General features: G+C 40.1%; 1 protein-coding gene across 2 annotated transcripts in view; it reads right to left on the bottom strand.

Moving 5' to 3' along the window:
- Nucleotides 1–19,348, bottom strand: part of IKZF2 (IKAROS family zinc finger 2) — a 124,162-nt gene that overhangs the window by 100,971 nt on the left and 3,843 nt on the right. The window lies entirely within an intron of this gene.

Genomic DNA, 19,348 nt, shown 5'->3' with positions numbered 1-19,348 from the left:
GATTCTCTGGTGTAAAATGTGAAGAATAATGCTTATTCCCCTTTAAAACGAGCTTTGAGCTCTTTGCAATGAAAGCCCACTGAAGTCAATTGGAGTCTTTCCACTGACTTCATCGGGCTTTCAATCACGACCTATAAGCACAATACTCTCTACTAGTTCAGATAAAATGAATTGCTTCTCAAATTAACAGGGGCCTCCCAGTACCCTGGAAAGTAATTTCTAAATCTACCATACACAAACTTCTGTGATGAGTAATTCAAAAGAACTTTGTACAACAGTAGTTCATTTTTCAATTTAATATTGATGGAGGGAACCTCCGTTAATCATTCCATTTGTTCTGCATTGCCTGGGAGGAATTCATGTGGGTCTCTTCAGTTGAACGTTTGTGTCTCGAACAATAGGTGTGGTGCTTTGTCTTCTAGTAGCAGCTGGAAACGGAGCACTAGAGATAGATATGCACCCAATGTCTGTTGAATGTTATACAAATAACTGAGCTTTTGGTACTTTTTTTCAAAACAAGGTTTGTCTTTGAAAACCACACTGGAAAATAACCCTTCACAGGTAACTCAAACCATAGAATTCTGAAGCAAAGGAAAACAACTGTGAGCTAATAAAGCCCTGTCTGTTAAACCCAGCATCCTGTGAGCTGATCTTGGGTCGCGAGCACTTGTCTTTCTACAAACCGCTGGAAAAAAATGGTCATGGGTAAAACCCAAAAATGTGACAAAATCTTCCTAATTCACTGAAAAGCCCACGTGTCATTTGCATCTGTTTGAGCGAATCATTGCAGAAACAGCCACCCATCGATAGAGCTGCTTCCGTGCCACAAACCTTCCAGAGGGAGAAAGGTGATGTTTCAAGAATGACAACTCTGCCGGTGCAAGAGACAAACTGGCCAGGGTGAAATGATGGTTGCTGCAATGTCAAAGTCAAGAGCCCCTTCCATCAGAACTGGGAGACAAAGAGGTCGCTCACTCTTTCCCAGACTCGGGAAAGTTTTAGGTTAACAAGGAAGTCCTCTTAACAGAGAGAGAAAGGGGCAGAGACCTTAAATGCAGTGGGTAGGCAGTAGTCTAAAGAGATCAAGGAAGATTCAACAAAGAACAAGCAGTTCTGTAGCCCCTTAAAGTCTGACAAATTTATTAGGCCATAAGCTGTGGTAAGAAAAACTTCTTCAGATTATGATAAATAGACAAAAAAAGTCTATTATTATGATTAATACACAAAGGTCACTAGTACAAACCCTGAGTGGATACCTACAAAAGATAGTAGGTGGAACCAATCATTTTGCCTTGACTGGCCTTATCCCACTAGCACCAGAATTCTTGGGAGCCTTTTTGCCATTAAACAGTGAAACATCAAGCTGTTCAAGGATCAGCTCATGCAAAAAACTCTCCCGCTTTTAACAGCAAAAGTTGGAATACAAGCATGATGGTGGACTAAGGCAATTTTAGACTAAATGGGCACTCAAGAAATTATGTTTGGCTTCAATATGCCTAGCCTTGCCAGACAGATCAACTATGCCTTGAGATCAGTCAAATCCCAGAATGAGAGTTACATGGAACACAAACCACCAAGAAAAATGTGATGGAAAGAAGGAAAAAAAAAAAAAAAAAAAAAAAAAAAAATCACATCATCACCACATCATACTTTTGCATCTGAGCCAAAAGGGAGGTTTTTTTTCACCACTGATTTCAAAAAAGACTTTGGATAAGGCCCATAGATTCAAATACCTGCCCAACCCCATCCTCTCCAATGCAAAAATGCTTTAGAAACATTGAAGCCAGATTAGCCTATTCCCTTAGCAGTTACAACCTAAGCTGCCATGTGAGAAACATACTAGTCTCTCTCGTGTACACTCATAACAATTTACTGACCACAAATTCTGTTACTTTAGGATGATTTTCAGATCTCTAGGCTGGGTGACTCTCAGTGGCAGTTCTGAAGGAGAACTGCACACCTAGATAAATTCAGGGGATGTATTAGCCTCCCATATTTAGATCTTTGTCATGTTCTGTGGGGACATGTTTGTCAACAAAAACGAGAAAAAGGAAGACAAATTCTGGAAATACGACATAGCACTTATACAAAACTTCATTTCCCAAGTTCTTTACGAACCACAACATTAAATCATCACCGTTCCCATTTCAAAAATGAAGAAATGGATCAAGAGAGGTGAGTGGATTGTTCAAAACCAGAGACATGGCTGTCAGAGCAATGGTTAGAATTCAGAAGTCTTTAGCTCTCAATCCTGTGCTCAGAGCACCAGGCCATTTCCATCACTCAAACAGGAAAACAATACGCTCCCATTTATTATTCCCCCAACAAAGCCAAGGACTTTGAAATAGGACTTCAGGAATAAAAGAAATGCATACACAGTATCAAGCCTTGGGTGTGCATTTATAATGCTGCACAGAAACTGCACTGGAGGATTAAAATGATTATTGATTTCTTAATGGCTACTGCTGCACAAATTTACACTCCTCCCGAAAACATCAATCTTCAGATAATTATAATAAACGTATCACAGTGCGTAGAGCATTCTGATGGAATAGAAACTTATCGCGCTCTGCCGGGAAATGGCCAGATTTCTGTTATCTCCTCCTCCAACCACATTACAAGGAGCTACTTAAAAATAAACACTGGTAGAAGGCATAATTTATAAACAGCCCCAATACAGATCTTCCGTCAACCTGTGCTACTGACCCGGTTTTTTTGAAAACTCATTAAGTAAATAAATCTGTTGTCTTTAATATAATGATCCACCCATTCATTACAAGTTTATTGGGATCAGAGTAATTTATTGTCCATTTATCATGTGTATTGGAGCAGTACCTAGGAGACCTAGTCCAGGACCAGAAGCCATACAAACATATATTTTGCCAAGTTATCAACAAAGGTCTTATAGTATAAGGTATTTTTGGTCCACAGAACAACATTGTTGGAAGCAGAATTGCATATCCTATTTGGCATGTTGCAAAGCACTGAAGACGTGATTCAAACCCTCCCACAGTCAGGGGAAACACTCCCATTGACTTTGGATCCAGGCTCCAAACCATCTGGATTTCATATAAAAGTAAGACTGACCTATCCCTTGAGCTTTGGGAAGGGCTAGATCTGGAGCTACACTTTGAACTGGTCCAGTACCACGAACTGGGCTATCCTCTCTGAGTAACAGGTGCCAGGAACAGATTCAGCCCATGACTTCACTGCAAACATTCTATAAACGTGTATCCCATGGGGCATCAGTTCCCAATAAATTAATGGGCAGGTCTCTTACCCTGGTGGCGCCTATCGAGAAACAAAGACCAGGACACAAGACGATGAACACCCTGACAGAAGGCAGGGGTTCTAGTCTACACAAAGTAAGTTTTCTGAAAGATTGCTCCACACCTAGTTTGCCATGGTGTACACCTGCATTGCATTCCATCCAGCATCACTTCAGCTGCACCCGCTGCTGCTAACAACTGTATGCAATAAAGAACAGTGCCAATCAAGTTTGAGACGGGATATGAAGCAACTCTTCAGAAAAGTTCCAACGTGACTTTTGCTACTCCATCTCTCCTGGCTACAAAGTTTCGCTGCATTCCAGGCTGTTCAGTTTAATGGTCAGATATTTCCTCCATGTAACATTACCACTGCATATGATTTCCCTGCATATGAAAGGTCTGATCCAAAGACTCCCACTGACTTTAACAGTCTTGGATCAGATCTTAAATTACTGATCAAGGTGCTACCCAGCTATATAGTGTTATCCGCATCCAATAGCTATTCCCTTCTAAGACATATATAAAGGCGTGTCAACAATGTAATTAGTAAGATGCCTTGCCTTCAAAAAGGCAATTAGATACAAACACAAAAACCCCTCAAATAGCCTAAGCTACACATTATAGTGTCGGGGGGGGAGGGTGAAGGGGTATACATATACACATAAAAACCTATATTATAAAAAGAGCCAAAGAAAGCATCCATATAGAAAGTACCATACCAGACAGACAGGCAACAGTTACACTAGCAAATTTTGGCAACAAAACAGGTGGAACGTCCACAAACAAAATGTGCTCTGTTGACAGTTTGTTGACAAAACTCAGCACTTTGCCGGCAGAGTTCAGCCTCTCAGCCATGAGGTCTAACACTACTGCTGACAGATTCTGTCAATAAAAGAGTTGCATGGATGCTCTCAGGGGCCTTCTCTTGGCGGCCAGGGCACTCAGAACAATGGGCATCCCTGTCTGCTGTGTTTCCGGGTGTCTCTCTTGTCGAGAGAGCAGCTGGGTAGGCCAACTGCTCTGTCGACAGAGCACAACGCTTTTCTGATTGGCTTTTGTGCGTGGTTGCACTCATCCTGACAAAATTTCTGTTGACAATCTCTTTCAGCAGTGACTTCTCTCAACAGATTGCTGTAGTGTAGGTATACCCACATAATGAAGAAAATACAGGCACACACACCTGACATGCAACTCTTTCAATTGCTTCAGTGAGTGATGGCTGCAAAGTGAGATTTGGAAAAGTATGGATATAAATGGAGGGCATTTGAGGGAAATCTTGAAAGATACAGGAGGACAAAAAAGAATACTCAATAATCCAAACCCCTACGTGCACATTTTTCAAAGACCTCTCCCCTTACAGTTGGCCAACATATATCGTAGTAGTTATTAACACAGTCTTGTTTACAATTGGAAACTTATTACATCTCAGTTCCATCTATTCCTATAGTTTAGAACACAAAATGGTTCTCTCATCAGGGATCCCCTGTGGCATAAAAATTAACTTGACTTGTTCGATAACTAAATTATTACTCCCACACAAATTTGCTATTGTGGATATGTATCAGTGCTCACATTTGCATTCTGGTTAGGTGCATATTTTCCTTTTCTTCAATTGCAAAAGTGTATTGAACATATTTGATGTAAACAGTCTGCTACCAAGTTAGTTACTCATATAATTGTGGGGTTTTTTGTTTAAATAGAATTCAGAGGGAGTTTCAGATCAAGGGAAAAGAAAGCTATGATTCAAACCAAAATTTGCCTTAATTTTCAAGGGTACCCACAAATCTTTTAACAAAAACTCCCACTGACACTGTCTGTTCTGACTGCCAACACACACAACAAGCAAACTAACTGGATACACTCTACCTCTGATTAAAAACAAGAAGTCGTCCTGTGGCACCTTATAGACTAACATATTTTGGAGCATAAGTTTTCATGGGCAAAGACCTGCTTCGTGGGCAAAGACCCCTACAAAAGCTTATGCGCCAAAATATCTGTTAGGCTACAAGGTGCCAAGGGACTTCCCGTTATTTTTTAAGATACAGACTAACTTGGTTACCTCTCTGATACTCCCCAGTTAAGAACATGCTGAAGCCTCACAAATGTCAATGAGTTAAACAATAAAGAACGCTTCCTTATTTACTTTCTTTATCCACACCAGTCATGATTTTATAGATCTCTAACATATCCCACTTTAGTCATCTCCTTTTAGGGCAACCATATCTCCCTGTCCCAAATATGGGACAGGGAAATTTGAGGGGGAGGGGTGACTCCTCCTGGCTGCGCTAAACCCTGGGGAGCTGGTGCCCATCTCCAGCTCTGGGGAAGTGGCAGCCAGGGGCACTCCTGACCCCGGAGCCCCAGGAAAGCGGCGGCCACAGGCGCTCTCGGCCCCACCCCCAAGACCCCAAGGGCTTAAATACATGACAAATTTGTCCCTTTTAAAATATAAGTATGGAACGCCTTTCAAGCATCCCAAATACAGGACTGTCCCACCCAATACAGGACAGTTGGTCCCCCTCTCTCTTTTCTGAGCTGAAAATCCCCAACGTTATCAATCACTCTCATATAGAAGTTGCTCCATACTTTCCCCAATTCCAACATCTCTTTTTTTTTTTTTTTTGATTGCCACTGCACATTGAGTGGACATCTGCAGAGAACTATCCACACTGACTCCAAGAGCTCCTTCTTGAGTGGTAACAGCTAATTTAGGACCCCTCCCCCATCCTTGTATCCCTAAAGGGTTTGCTTTATCATAGACTGGGTGTGACTTGGCTGGAGGACTGAGTAAGGAACAACACACCAGAGAGCGCCCATGCAGGTACACATACTCAGCCATGAGAGGTGATTGTATCCCGTTACAGTCACGAAAAACGCTTTCTTCCAGGGAACCATGAAGTAGAGAGAGGAGTTCACATGGGGCGGGCGGGGGGAAAGGATAAACAAGTCAGGTAAAACTTATTTCTCTGCCCCATGTGCTCCTACAACCTGATGAGTTGGGAAGGTTGCTGACCCCTGACCTAAGGCAACACGCTGAAATGTGACCTTTTGAATTCTATGTGAAGTCCAAGTGCTGGTGATACTTTTAGAAGTCTTTAATAGTCCTACTTACAACAGCTTCATTAAGATGCAGGGCTTTGCCATTTAGGTGGTGGTTGGTAGCATCAGCTGGTCTTTTGTTAATCCACAGGCAGCGTGGCTTTGAGCAAGCCCACTGGCTGCATGGGGGAGGAGGGGTGGGGCTGAGCTCCCACCTCGTATGCTGATGAAGATCATCTCATGCCACTTTTGGCACCCATGCTGGGGTTGCTCACCCCTGAGTTATAGTATTCCCTACAATAACGGGAGTACAATTCCATGGTTTTTTTCATTTTGCAAAACTTTCTTTAATCAGAGAAGCAGGCAATGAGAGTGACTACAACTCTACAACTACAACCTCCTAACCTGAGAAAGATTCTCACCAGCAATCACAGGCTACACCACAGCAATACAAATTCTGGAACTTTTCCTTGCAACAAACCCCGCTGCCAAGTTTGTCCACATATTTATTCTGGGGTTACCATCTCTGGACCTAACCATGCTAGTTACAAGATCAAAGGCACATTCTCGTGCACTTTCAGCAACATTATATATGCTATTATGTGCCAACAATGACCTGACACTACGTGCATTGGACAGACTGGGCAAAACCTTCGCCAAAGAATAAATGGACACAAAGCAGACATCAAGAAACTTAATACACATAAGCCAGCCAGCAAACACTTCGATGGAGTGGGTCATTCTACTGAAGAGTGAGAATGTGTGCCCTAGAACACAGAAAACGTAAAAACAGATTAGAGCAAGAGATTTGTGAGTTAGAGTACATATTCAAATTCGATACATCAACTCACCACCAAATAAATCATTTTACTAGTCTTTAAAGTGCTACATTTCTGCTGCTTTGTTTTATTGACTTCACTGTAAAATGTTACAATAAAAGTTACATCACCCCTTATGTTTGTTTCTTTGTTTATGGATCAAGTCAGTTTCTTAAAAGAAATTGAGTGGAAACTACATAGGGCCTCTAGCAGCGTTGGTCAATTCAAGAGCTAAAAATAATGACGGTGCTGCTCACAATTTGACCAAAGTGAGGGGAAAAGAGATGTCGCATGTGCAAGAGAATGGGAATGAATGCAGATTTGGCTAGTGTAGATGTCAATATATATTGCACATTGACAGTTTGATATAATTTTTTTTAAATAAAACCCTCCTCGACTATTACCATGAAAGCAAAATTACCACAATGCTGAGCATTTTTGAAAAAAGGCTAGCCTAAGGTAATGAATGAGTCAATCAACAGGCTAAGCTTTGTGCTTCATTTCAGAACACCTTGTTGCAACACCTCCCAATTATAACTCTTAAATCTCCATTTTTAAAATTAAACACAGTCATTACATAAGTATTGCTACCATTATTCTCCTCACCCACAGACCAGCTTTCTTTGCAATTCATTTTAGTTAATTAGTTAGTTGCGGTTTTATTTGAGAGGTAGTAAAAGAAAATTCATAATTGCCTGGTCCAGACACAATTGTTTTTTGCAGCATGCACACACGTTGATGAAAAAAAGTTTAGAGCTCCTGTCAATAACAGAAAGAAGATTTTCACTACCTGAAAGCATCCAGTGTTACAAAACTATAGGTAGCTAATTAATCTGTTTATAATTATACAATTTATACTCATTTCACCTCCAGTTTGCTGAGAGGTTTCATCCCTTTCTTATACATGAAGACTTGGCTGTGCTTTTATCACTTCCAGGCTGGATCACTGTAACACATAGTTATCTAAAGACAAATATGAAGATGATGCACAGGCTCCTGATGTGGTTGCTGAATTTCTCCATCAGTCACATGACGGAGCACACACCAGGCTTATGCTGAAGTTCTAATTTTCCAAAACAACTAATGATCACATGACAGCAATATCGAAGCCCAGATTTTAATCAGTGACCTGCCATGACAGCTGTGCTCCTCTGGGACAACACAGATCACAAAGCTGGGGAGGGAGGGAGGAACCAAAAAAAAAAAAACAAAACCCACCCACACACCCCAATACTGTAAGCTGGGAATAAAGTATTCTCTGACAGGGCACCCAGCTAGAAAACAAATCTTCCAAAGAAGATCAGACTAATCTTGAGTCTGACCACCTTTAGGAATCAACACACAGCCTGCAACTTTGAAGAAGCCTTTACTCTGCAAGGCTTGGTCTACATGAGGCAGGTATATTAAAAGCAGATAAGTTGATTCTAGCTATGCAACTGCTGTAACTAGAACTGTGTATCTGCAATCAACTTACTGGGCTGTCTACACAGAGGCTGGCTGATAGGAGAAACTCTCCCATCGATCTCCCTTACTCCTCATATGCAGAGGTACACGGTCGACTGCAAACCCCAGATAGTTGGAGTGTGTGTGCCTCTACAGTAACAGGGTCGATCTTCCCCATAATGTAGACATACCCTAAGTCAGACTCAATTTCAGCACTCCTTGTATTCCCAAACTTCTCCCAGTTCTGAAAAAACAAGACCAAACCTACATTTACCAGAAGCCAAGTTCTGACCCCATGAAGGGAGAAGAGCCAGAGACTCCATGAAATTCACTAGGTACTTGGCTATTGATTTTACCTGGAAGGCACTCAGAACTATTGCCACGGCTAGCAGCAACAAACCATAAGATAGTTACTCTTATTATTTGGGCACTATTACTTCTACAGACAATTCAGCTGCATCCTGAGGTCCTGTTGTTTCTTACAGGGGAAGCAGTGCAGGTTGAACTCAGCCAAAACTCAGTTGGAAGATTTATAAGAAATGCCTAAGTTTTATAGGAAGTGTTGCTGATGATTCAGATGTTGATATGTCCCCATGTGAGTCAGCACTACTGAGCTAATGTTCCAACAGGGTTTTATGAAAACACTTCGAAGTTAGAGGTGACATCTTTTGGCTGGGATGTGGAATCAAGTCCCTCCCTATCTGCAGTTACCCAAGGATCGCCAGTGATTACACTCTGGTTATTCTTTGAACTTTTAATCTTCTCTAATTTTGGTCAATTTCTTACCCCAGATGTTGTATAATATTGCTTCCTGCTATTAAACAGCTATTTTATTTCACTCCAGAGGTGGCTGCATTTGAGTGCCAGGTAAGGTGATATCTAGACAAAGTTTGTTAGGCATGGTCTGGAATACATGCCGGAGTATTTATGGATTACTTTCTGCAGTGCAATAACATTATTTTGGCTTTGTGTTGGCATGTAAATATTATAGCAAAAATCAATATTAATTTTATATGTAATAGCTTTTAGTCAAAAGCTATATTTAAATAACCATAATACCAGCCTCAGAAAAATGACAACTGTAAATTGAGAGGAATAAACTCAAACAAGTTTTATGGAATTTTTTATAATTATAGTATGTAATGTGATATTTTTTGTATTATATGACAGGATATAATTATTATATGCTATACACCAATGGATTGATCCATATCTGATGCCATAAACCTATCATAAAAACTGTTTTGAATAATTGTCTCTCAACCAGACTACAAAAAGTGTTTAAAAATACAACCACTAAAACTTGGTCTTTAATATATACACAGAAGATGATGATGATGATGATGTGGGCACTGCTGGTAGAACCACTCAGAGAGGGGACTGCCTGACACTTCTCGTTATAATATGTTGTTTTCAGTTGCTTATGCCTTTTCCAATGCCTTTGAATTTCACATGCAATCTGAATTCTGTCATTTCCTAACTTTGACACACTTGACATTGCAACCTAGATAATTTTTCAACATAGCTTTGTGTGTGCGCTATTAGAATATGTAACTGTGATATTTTGTATAGTCATTTTGTAGAAATAAAAAAGAAATCCTTGTGTTACTGGCTTAGTATAAATTAAAGAAAAAATTGTGAACAACATTAGATACACTTCTTAGGCATCTCTCAACATCCCACCACCGTTATGATTGTAGCAAAGTTCTCATACCTACCTCACATCTACGTAAAGCCTCAAAGCTCAAGATGTGTGTGCAATTTTACATTACATATTTTGATTTATATTCATAAATTAATCAATCATAAGGTTCACTAGGAACCAAGCTATGCAGATTTAATTCACCTGGGTAGCGTATAAGTACTATGGTGTCCAGTGTTACATGTTCTGCTTTGTCTTCATATTAGTTAGGCTAGAACCCAGTGACTAGGCCAATACCTTTTTGGTGATCTTGGAGGAAGTAATTTCATTCCCTCCTGTGCCTCAGTCTCCCCACCTGACCTGTCAGAGGGGTATTCTACAGGCATGCAGAGATCTGCACACACAAAACGTCTGTCAGGATTTGGCCCTAACCTTTCAGAATCCAACCATATGACTGTTCTATAAATACACACACAGGGCTTGCTTACACTCAGAAGTTCACACTGTGTCTTACTCAGAGTTAAAGTGTAAGAGCCACGCTTGAAAAATTCCATATCTGAATACTCTTATCCCAAAATAAGAGCATCTTGTTCCTGTTTAGCTTTTAAAGTGAATTCCAAAATAACTCCATCAGTAGACAAGCTCCTTCTTTGGCCCACCCATCCTACAGGAGAGGTCCTGGAAGAATTTCTCTGTTATCAAAATATGGTGTATACAAATTACAGGACATATCCAAGTAGCATTAAGCAGTATGAAGAATGAAAATGCAGAATTGAGAATTAGCATTCTTTACTGGTTTGTTTTTGTTCTGGTAGCGTTATAAGAACATGACTAAACTCAGACAAAAAACAACCCAAACTATCCTAATCTTCCCTCTGTAACTTCTTCCTCCTACTTATCAAATAACTGCTCCATTAATTATATGAATCTTATGTAACTTTCCTTGGAAACCACTGAACTATCCAAGAGAATAGACAGAATGTTTCTTGTAAACAGATCTGCTGTAATATACAAAGGAGCAGTAAATTCTCTTTCAGTTACAAAAAAGGGAATTCAAAGGCTACCGCAGGGTTAGTCCTCTGTCACTTTGGGCAGAGGCTGGTGAGTAACTTCATGCTTGCAGAATTTCAAGGCTGCACGAACTCTCGCCACAAAACAAGGACTGGGACAATAAGGAACTTATGCAGGGTTCCTACTCACTCGTCTGCATACCACTGACAGCCCTCCACGGGGTCAGGGATTTCAACTCATCAAATCAAACAGGAATCCCCACAACAGTTAACGTGGTGTCCATGGTGGGGACGGGGGGCGTTTCTGGGGACAAAAATGGTATCAACACACTTCCCATGCTGCTGCATTTCCTAGGAGCTGGATGGAGGCCAGCGATCACAGAATCCACATGAATGCCCGGGACATACAGATTTTGAGGAAGAAATGTATGTTGTCCAGGTGGAAAGGAGAAAGAAGTGGCATTCCACCCCACTAAATGTTTAAGTTTAATGGAGTTTTTTTTTAAAAGGTCTCTTCCATTATAATCTATGAGCTGGAGATGAGCTATGTACTGGGACAATGGGAAGAGACCCATGGAAGACCAAAGGTACACTGAAAAGTTTGCACTTCTCAGTTTAAAAGTTACTGGGCCAGAGGGATTCATGGGTATAAGTCAAGGAAGGATTTTGCCCACAGAGATTCCACGGTATGATGTCATTAGGCTGCATAGGGGGGAGGGACAATTCAGCAACTAGGGTGCATGGGGGGAGGGATAGTTCAATGGTTAGAGCATTGGCCTTGTATACCCCGATTTGTGAAATCAATCCTTGAGGGAGCCTTTCAACGGTCTGGGGCAGGTTAGATTAAAAAAACAAAACAAAAAAAAAAAATCTGTCAGGGATGGTGACACATCCTGTTGCGAGGGCAGGGGACTGGACTCGATGACCTCTCAAGGTCCGTTCCAGCTCTATGAGACATGTATATCTCCATGTTTCATATTAACCATCCCTGTAGAGCGATCAGGTGCATGAGCCACACACTCACTAGCTGTCTGGAAAAGCCAGAAGAGGGCTGCCTTCTGAGCTGCTTCCTAGGCCATCCCACTACAGCACAGTATAGCAGGCCTTATGAAATCTATTCCCACTGTCTGCTGAGTCATACAACATACCACTCCCGTAAGGGATTAACAAGGTGCAGAGCCAGTGCTCAGGGACATTAGCATCATCTGTAGAAAGTTCTGTAGCAAGCAGGGAGGTGCTATTCCATAAAGCATCTGGGCACCACATTCTATTTTGGATTATGCATCACCAGGCCTCTCCCCATTAAAAAAAAAAACAAACAGCAAAAAATAAACACAGTGCTTTCAGAGATACTTCAGCATGTTCACATGGACAATGACACTTACACCCCACTGTCTCTTATTTACCACTTCCTGTATCTGCACCCATTTCCTCCCCTCCAACTGACACAGCAGAGGGAGCAATCTGGCCCAATATAGAGCTATGCATATTCACCAAATTTAACCTCACTGGGAGACCGCACAGCTGACTTGGGCTCCTCCAGAGCTTACGAACAATACAGAATTCTACTCAGCTAAAAAAGGCAGATGTGCGTGACACAGCCAAAATTCACAGCCATTAGGGTATAGTGCTGTGACATACAAGCAGGGTCGAGCACAAATGGAATTTAACAAACATAAAAGAAAAGTCGGAAAGTGGAATGCCGGTGGGGAAGGGAGTGATTAAATTTCCAGAAGATTTTTTAAATGAGGCATACCAAGACAGAAAGCAAAATACATTTTAAAGAAAAACATGTTTTTTAAAAATATTTTACCGTATACTCCATTACTGTAATGGATTAATATTACAGTTGCACAAGGAACCATCAGTCCAGATCAGGGCACCATAGTGGTGGGTACAGCAAATAAAGACTAGTATTTAGAGAAAAGTTGTACTAATTTAATTAAACCAGTACGGTTCAGGTTGTACAAACTTGTGAAAAAAGTATTTTAGCATATTTTCCTCAGACTCCAGTTTTGTGGTTACAGTTAGGTTGGACCAGACCAGGTACAATCATATTGGGAAAGACACCCTGGTTGTACCAGGTAGCCTATATAGCAGGAGTGGACAAATACCATCCCACTGAAGTAAATATGAACCTTTCCTTGGACTTCAATGAGAGCTGGGTCTTGCCCCAAGCTTGTCTTCAGGGAACAACATGAAAGGCTGCCTACTGAATTTCTAGAAATCCGGTTTTGAAAAACTCCAAACTACAGGTTGAACCTCTCTCATCTGGCACTCTCAGGATCTGACCAGTGCTGGGTGAGACAATTTGCCAGATGACATTTTCTAGCACATTATCAACACTTCCACTGTTTACTGGTCTCTTAGATAACATATGGGGTAAATTACAGCTAAATAACAGCATAGAACCCTGAGAGCCAGGACTGGTGGCTGTAACCAAAATTTAGGGGTTGGGAAACTTGGACACTTCCATGATAAGTGATCACCCAGCTAAGTAAAATCATGCTAGACTGTGGATGCTGCCAGACAAGAGAGCTCCAGGTTAGAGAGAGATTCAACCTGTAGTATATTCCAAAGAAACTGAGGACATTTTGCCATGTGTCTTAAAAGAAGCCACAAGGAAGATTGAGTGCTATAATAGGGTGTGTACCAGAGAGCTAACTGAATAGGACAGTCAAAGGGTATTACAGAAGCTTTAGAAGGAGGGTGTGGCCTGTAATCAAGCTAGGGTAGGTGACCTCTCAGAAGAGTCAGTTGAAGTGAATAAAATAGTATTTAAACAAGATTGGCTGATAATTCCACTCCACCCTCATTATAACACTCACCGAAAGGGAGGAATGCTTTTACTGCCAAGGATGTTATGTGGTGGGAGTGATCCCAGGAAACAGTATACATAGGGAAAGCTAGTTTCACCTGCCTGCTAGATATAGACAGCACTCTCTCTGGACAGTTGTGACTAAGATCTGGTCTAAACATAGGTATTGTACCAGTATGACTATTCTGATTACAAGAGTAATTTTAAAGAGTTTTGTCAGTGCAACCTCTACTACAGATTTACTCACACCCATGATTTATTCCAATATAGCTTACTTGCCTTCTTGTAGAAGCACTTTCATATCAGTAAATTGTGTCCCTAAAGAGGGGACAAGTTTTCCGACCACTTTAACTATCAGCACAGTTAGGGTATGTCTACACTACAGAGTAATTCCAGAATAGTTTATGCCAGAGTTGTTATTCCAAAATACACTATTCCTAAATAACACACCCAAACTACAGGAAAGCTCCAAAATAAGCAAAACTTATTGCACAATAGTATGTTCACACACAATAGATCCTATGGTGGTTTTGAGCCCCTAGAAGCACTGTAATCTGAAATAGGCTATGTTATTTCAGAATAGTTTATTTCAAAATGGCCCTATTCTCTGTCTATACAGCCCCTATTCCCAAATATCTATTTCAGAATAGGCGTTATTCCTTGTAAAAAGGGGTCTACAGAAACCAAAATAAGCCATCTGCTATTTCAAAATTATCTCAAAATAGTGGTTTTGTTGCATAGACCATTAGCAGCAGCTACTCCAAAATAACTTTGCCATGTAGACACACCCTTCAAACACAACATTCATTTGTAGACAAAGTCTGGGTTTGTGTTTAAAGCATGAGCTTCATCCTCTGCCCACCAATGCAGTTGTTTGTCTAAACTTTCACATATGTTTTTCCTACCATGGAGTAGATCTTTTGAGACGTTTGAGGCTAACTGGATGAGAATTTTGGTGACAAACCTTTTCTAAAAATTGGGATGGTTAATATTTTCCAAGTTTCGTTTAAAAAAAAACAAACAAACACACAAAACCCCCCATCTCCATAAAACCAGCTTCACCAGCCAACATCCTGTGAAACCAGAACTACTGCTTTACCCTATTCTTCCTTGGATTTCCTGTGAAACTTCATGACTATGCTCATTACCTGCAAGAGATTAAATAAATCAAATTCCAAGGACATATCACAACAGAATCTTCAAAGCTGATAAGTTTCTAGCAGTTTCATTTTAAAAGGTAGCCTCCATGGACGTGTTGATTTATTCAAACAAATTTGATGTGGGAAGTGAATTTGATACACCTACAGTACATGCAACCTTTTGCTCAGGAAAAATGAGGTAGCATAAGAAGTTTTACTAGCACTCCTAATTCAGAAGGAAAACTAAAGCTGCCAAGCAAGCTTTTGAGCTCTGAGGTCATAACACAATAGATGGTGCAGAATGGTCTGCTTTGATTGGTTGTAATAAAATAAAATGAGTTATTTTATAATAGCGTCTTGTCTAACAACACTCTTTCAGCTCCTGTCACTTGGTACAATAATCCCAAAAGCTTTCTAGACAGCTATTGTTATTTTCCAATGCCAAGCATTGTAATGGAGTTATGTTCAGCAGTTGACTCAAGTAACTATAAGTATTTTCTTGTTTTCAAATTACTTCTTATTCTTTAACAATTTTCTACATTGTTATAAGCTTTTCTAAGTGCACCAATCTTTTAATTGCTCTTAAATATCAAAATTGTTGGGTTTCAGTGATTATTATTGCTCTTCCTCCATCTATTCTAAGGTTTCTATGAATCAAGACCTTTGAAGAAGAAACCCATGTGTAACGCACAACGTAGCAGGGTTTAACTCTCGAATTTAAGAGAAGCTTTTTTCTGGCATGGTCTGATGCCAATAACCGCCATTATTAAAATTTCCACACAATATTAGACAATGGCTTTAGAGAAATATCCTTCATGTTACAAAGAGTTTTCGTCAAGTCAACTAAACAAACAACCGAGACCTTATCTGAGAGGGTTTCCTCTCAGACGATTCTATGGCAAGAATGTAGCATGGAAAAAAAACCAAAACAAAACTCTGGAATTATTTTCTTCTAATTTTTTGTTTGTGTTTTGCTTTGTTTTGTCTGCTTCATCCGCTTTTGTGGTAGTATGCAGTTTCATTTCCTCAGAATCTCACTCAATTTTCACATGTCCCTGCCCATTTTAGTTCCAATTCGAAGTTCACCAAAGACAACAGAAAGACTTCCATTGACTGTATGGTGTTTTGGGTCAGGTTCCTTGGTCCCTGTTCTGCAGTGAACTTTAAACTGGTTGTATTGAGGTCAGACAATAGAGCTCTGTCAAGCACCAGCATCCATCCACACTAAGCTCACTGCATGGTCAGAGGACTAGTGAGAATTTGCCTATGGACTGAGTAACTGGCAAACTAAGACTTCTAGATTCGGGCTAATGTACATATGTACATTAGTTCAATGTAAGCCTGCTACTGGATACAGTACTTCTTGAATGTGAGTTGGAAAGAAGCAGTCTGCCTTTTTAGCTACAGTAAGGTACTTCAAATTATTTGAAGCTCTGCCAATTCCTATCCAGTGTTTTGCTATAAGGAGATGCATGTGTTAAGATGTATGGGACATCATTAATTAGCTATGACAGGCAATCTACTCTATTTATCTTTTAGGATTATCTCATTTGGAAGAAAAGTGGGTCCCCGCCCCAACTGTAATCTGTGCCTGTCTCTTAGATACCATAATGCAATATTATGCTAAAGAAACAGCAGACTTCTCTTCTCCATGAGCCAAAATATTTAACCTGAAACTCCTTAGAAGAGAAGCTGAAAACATGAGTGGCTTAGCCCAATGTCTTATGAATATGTCATTGCCATAGGCTAATAAATATGAAGAAATCTTCGCCAAGTGCATCATTTTACTGCTGCTGAGGGAGAACGGCTCGATGCTTTCAAAGCACGTCTTGTATGCTTTCTTTATGTGCCTAACGGACAAGAAGATGGCCAGGTTATGGTTTCGTTGCCGTTTAAACCAGACCTCCCTGAAACAGCAGCAGCAGCAGTTCCAAATGATCCCATCCAAACATGGGTCTGAGGATCTAATCCTGATTTATACACTGAAGACTCACGTAATTTCAACTTCTTTGGGGGTATCAGTGCCCAATCCACCTCCCACTGAAGACAACAGCTTCAATACATCATTACCCTGCATCTTGCATCACACTCGCACCAGTGCAAAAGGAGAGCAAAAAAAGAATTACGTGCACTTTATATCAAGGTAAATGGGCAGGCCAGAAGCGTACCAGGGTCTTTCCAGAGACTTCTAATCAGACCCAGCAGCGAGGTACACCAAGTAGCCACCCGCCCTGACATCTCCGGAACCTATATTCATGGGATCTGATTGCATCCCAGCAGCATGAACTTTGGGCTGCAATAAAATCTACAATTTAGTTTCGAGGAGCCATTCCCACCCGTGCAGATGGACAGTGTACAGGCCCATAGGTTACTGAAGCTCTCTGGCTGTGGAAAGTTTGGTGGAACCAAATGCACAGCATCGTTACTTGACCCATAGGTTGAGGAATTGGCCCTAGGTGTAAGTTAACCAACCCAACTGCAACAAAAGCTGCCAGCCTCTAATCAACATTGTCCATTTTTTAACATCTTCTGAGTGCCTACTACTATAGCAAACTAGCCACATTATTCTGAAAATGTATTTATTGTTCAAGCCAACTAGCCACATTCAACTGGCCAAATGGCCACATGTAGTTAGTGGCTAACATGTTGGACACCATAGCTCTAAAACACTGTTGTTTGACCATAAAAAAATTGAAATAAAATGAAGAAATCTATATTTAAAAGAGGGGATCCATCAAGGTTGTTTTTCTATGGTTCTAATCACACAGGCAAAAGCCCTGCAACTCAGCTCACATTTTGCCATCTCCAAAACACCGAGTAGAGGACTACGTTTGTCCAGAGCCACATATCCTTGAAACAGGCTGACAAGAGTATTGACATGCACACAAGATTAAATAGTCAGCACCTTAAAAGGAATTTGCACTAACACAAGGAGCCATATGCCTATGCTGAACTCAGAGCATGCATGTTGCAGGCATGAATGATTAAACAAGAATAATCAATACAAATGTTAACACAGTAAAACTAGATGCTGAAACATTTTCATGTGGACTCAGCAGACAGGTTTACTCATTAAAAATTAGGGTTCAGTAAGCCTATACGATAAAGAAAAAAACAGAGTTTTAAATCGTCTCTCTGAGGAAGCCTTCTCATTAATACAAAATCAGAAAAATGGAGAGTAGTAAAACTTGTATAACCTATTAAAAAAAATCAGAATCTCAATGCAGCAGGATTGGAATTGTCTCAAGCGTCTGAATTACGACAGCCTGTCAAATAAAGTTCAGTCCAGAATATTAGCAATTACATTCACTACCAACATGTACATAATTGGAGAATTCCATAATAACAGTTTTAAAGGCTCATTAAAAACTCTATTTCTCTTTACAGGAGATAAAGAGAAATTAAGGGAAAGTAACACTTTTCTCTCAGTAAAAGAAACTTTGAAGATAATATACTTATTACAAACTAATTCTTGAAAGTCTTCTTTTTCTTCCAGAACATTTGGAGAAATGTACAGCACTTTTAAACAAAAAAAAAGTATATATTCAAAAATGCATGGGGGGGGGATTAAAAATAATCATCAAAAAGAAAAAAAAACTCACCGGAAGTATATTGGAAACACCACGTTTTAAATTACTTTTGAATACAAATAACAGAGCACTTTGTAATAAGTATCTTGACAAAACATTGTATTTAACAGTGAAACAATTTATGTTCCTCAGATAGAAGAAAGTATACGCTCCAAAAAGGTAGCTGAAAGGTGTTTCATCTAAGTGAAAAATAATCCATCATCAAAAATGTTAAGTACACCTGATTTTCAGGCAGATGCCTCTGCACTCTCTCAGTTTCTCTTTTGACTTTCTAAAACAAAACAGTTTCAAATTGTTAAAGACTCATCTGGTGAGAGACTTCCATAAATTACCAATTTATACCGGCCAGTTTCTGAAATTCTCTGAGCAAAGCTAGGGTAATGAACAGGATGCTGAAGTTTCCATTCAGAACAGAAAAATAGATCCTGCCATCAAGGCTGTCTAGCGTAACTTTAGATTTTGCTTCAGTCAAGCCTTCTTGAAATAAAATCTTGTTGGCTTTTTAGATAAAGCTATTTCAAGACTGCTTTTGTAATCTTGCTAAGAAGTTGTTTGGATTGAAACACCTGCCAAAGCAAAA

This window comes from Carettochelys insculpta, chromosome 8, assembly GCF_033958435.1.
Source record: "Carettochelys insculpta isolate YL-2023 chromosome 8, ASM3395843v1, whole genome shotgun sequence".
Classification (NCBI taxonomy): domain Eukaryota; kingdom Metazoa; phylum Chordata; order Testudines; family Carettochelyidae; genus Carettochelys; species Carettochelys insculpta.
This window is presented reverse-complemented; position numbering and strand designations above follow the sequence as displayed.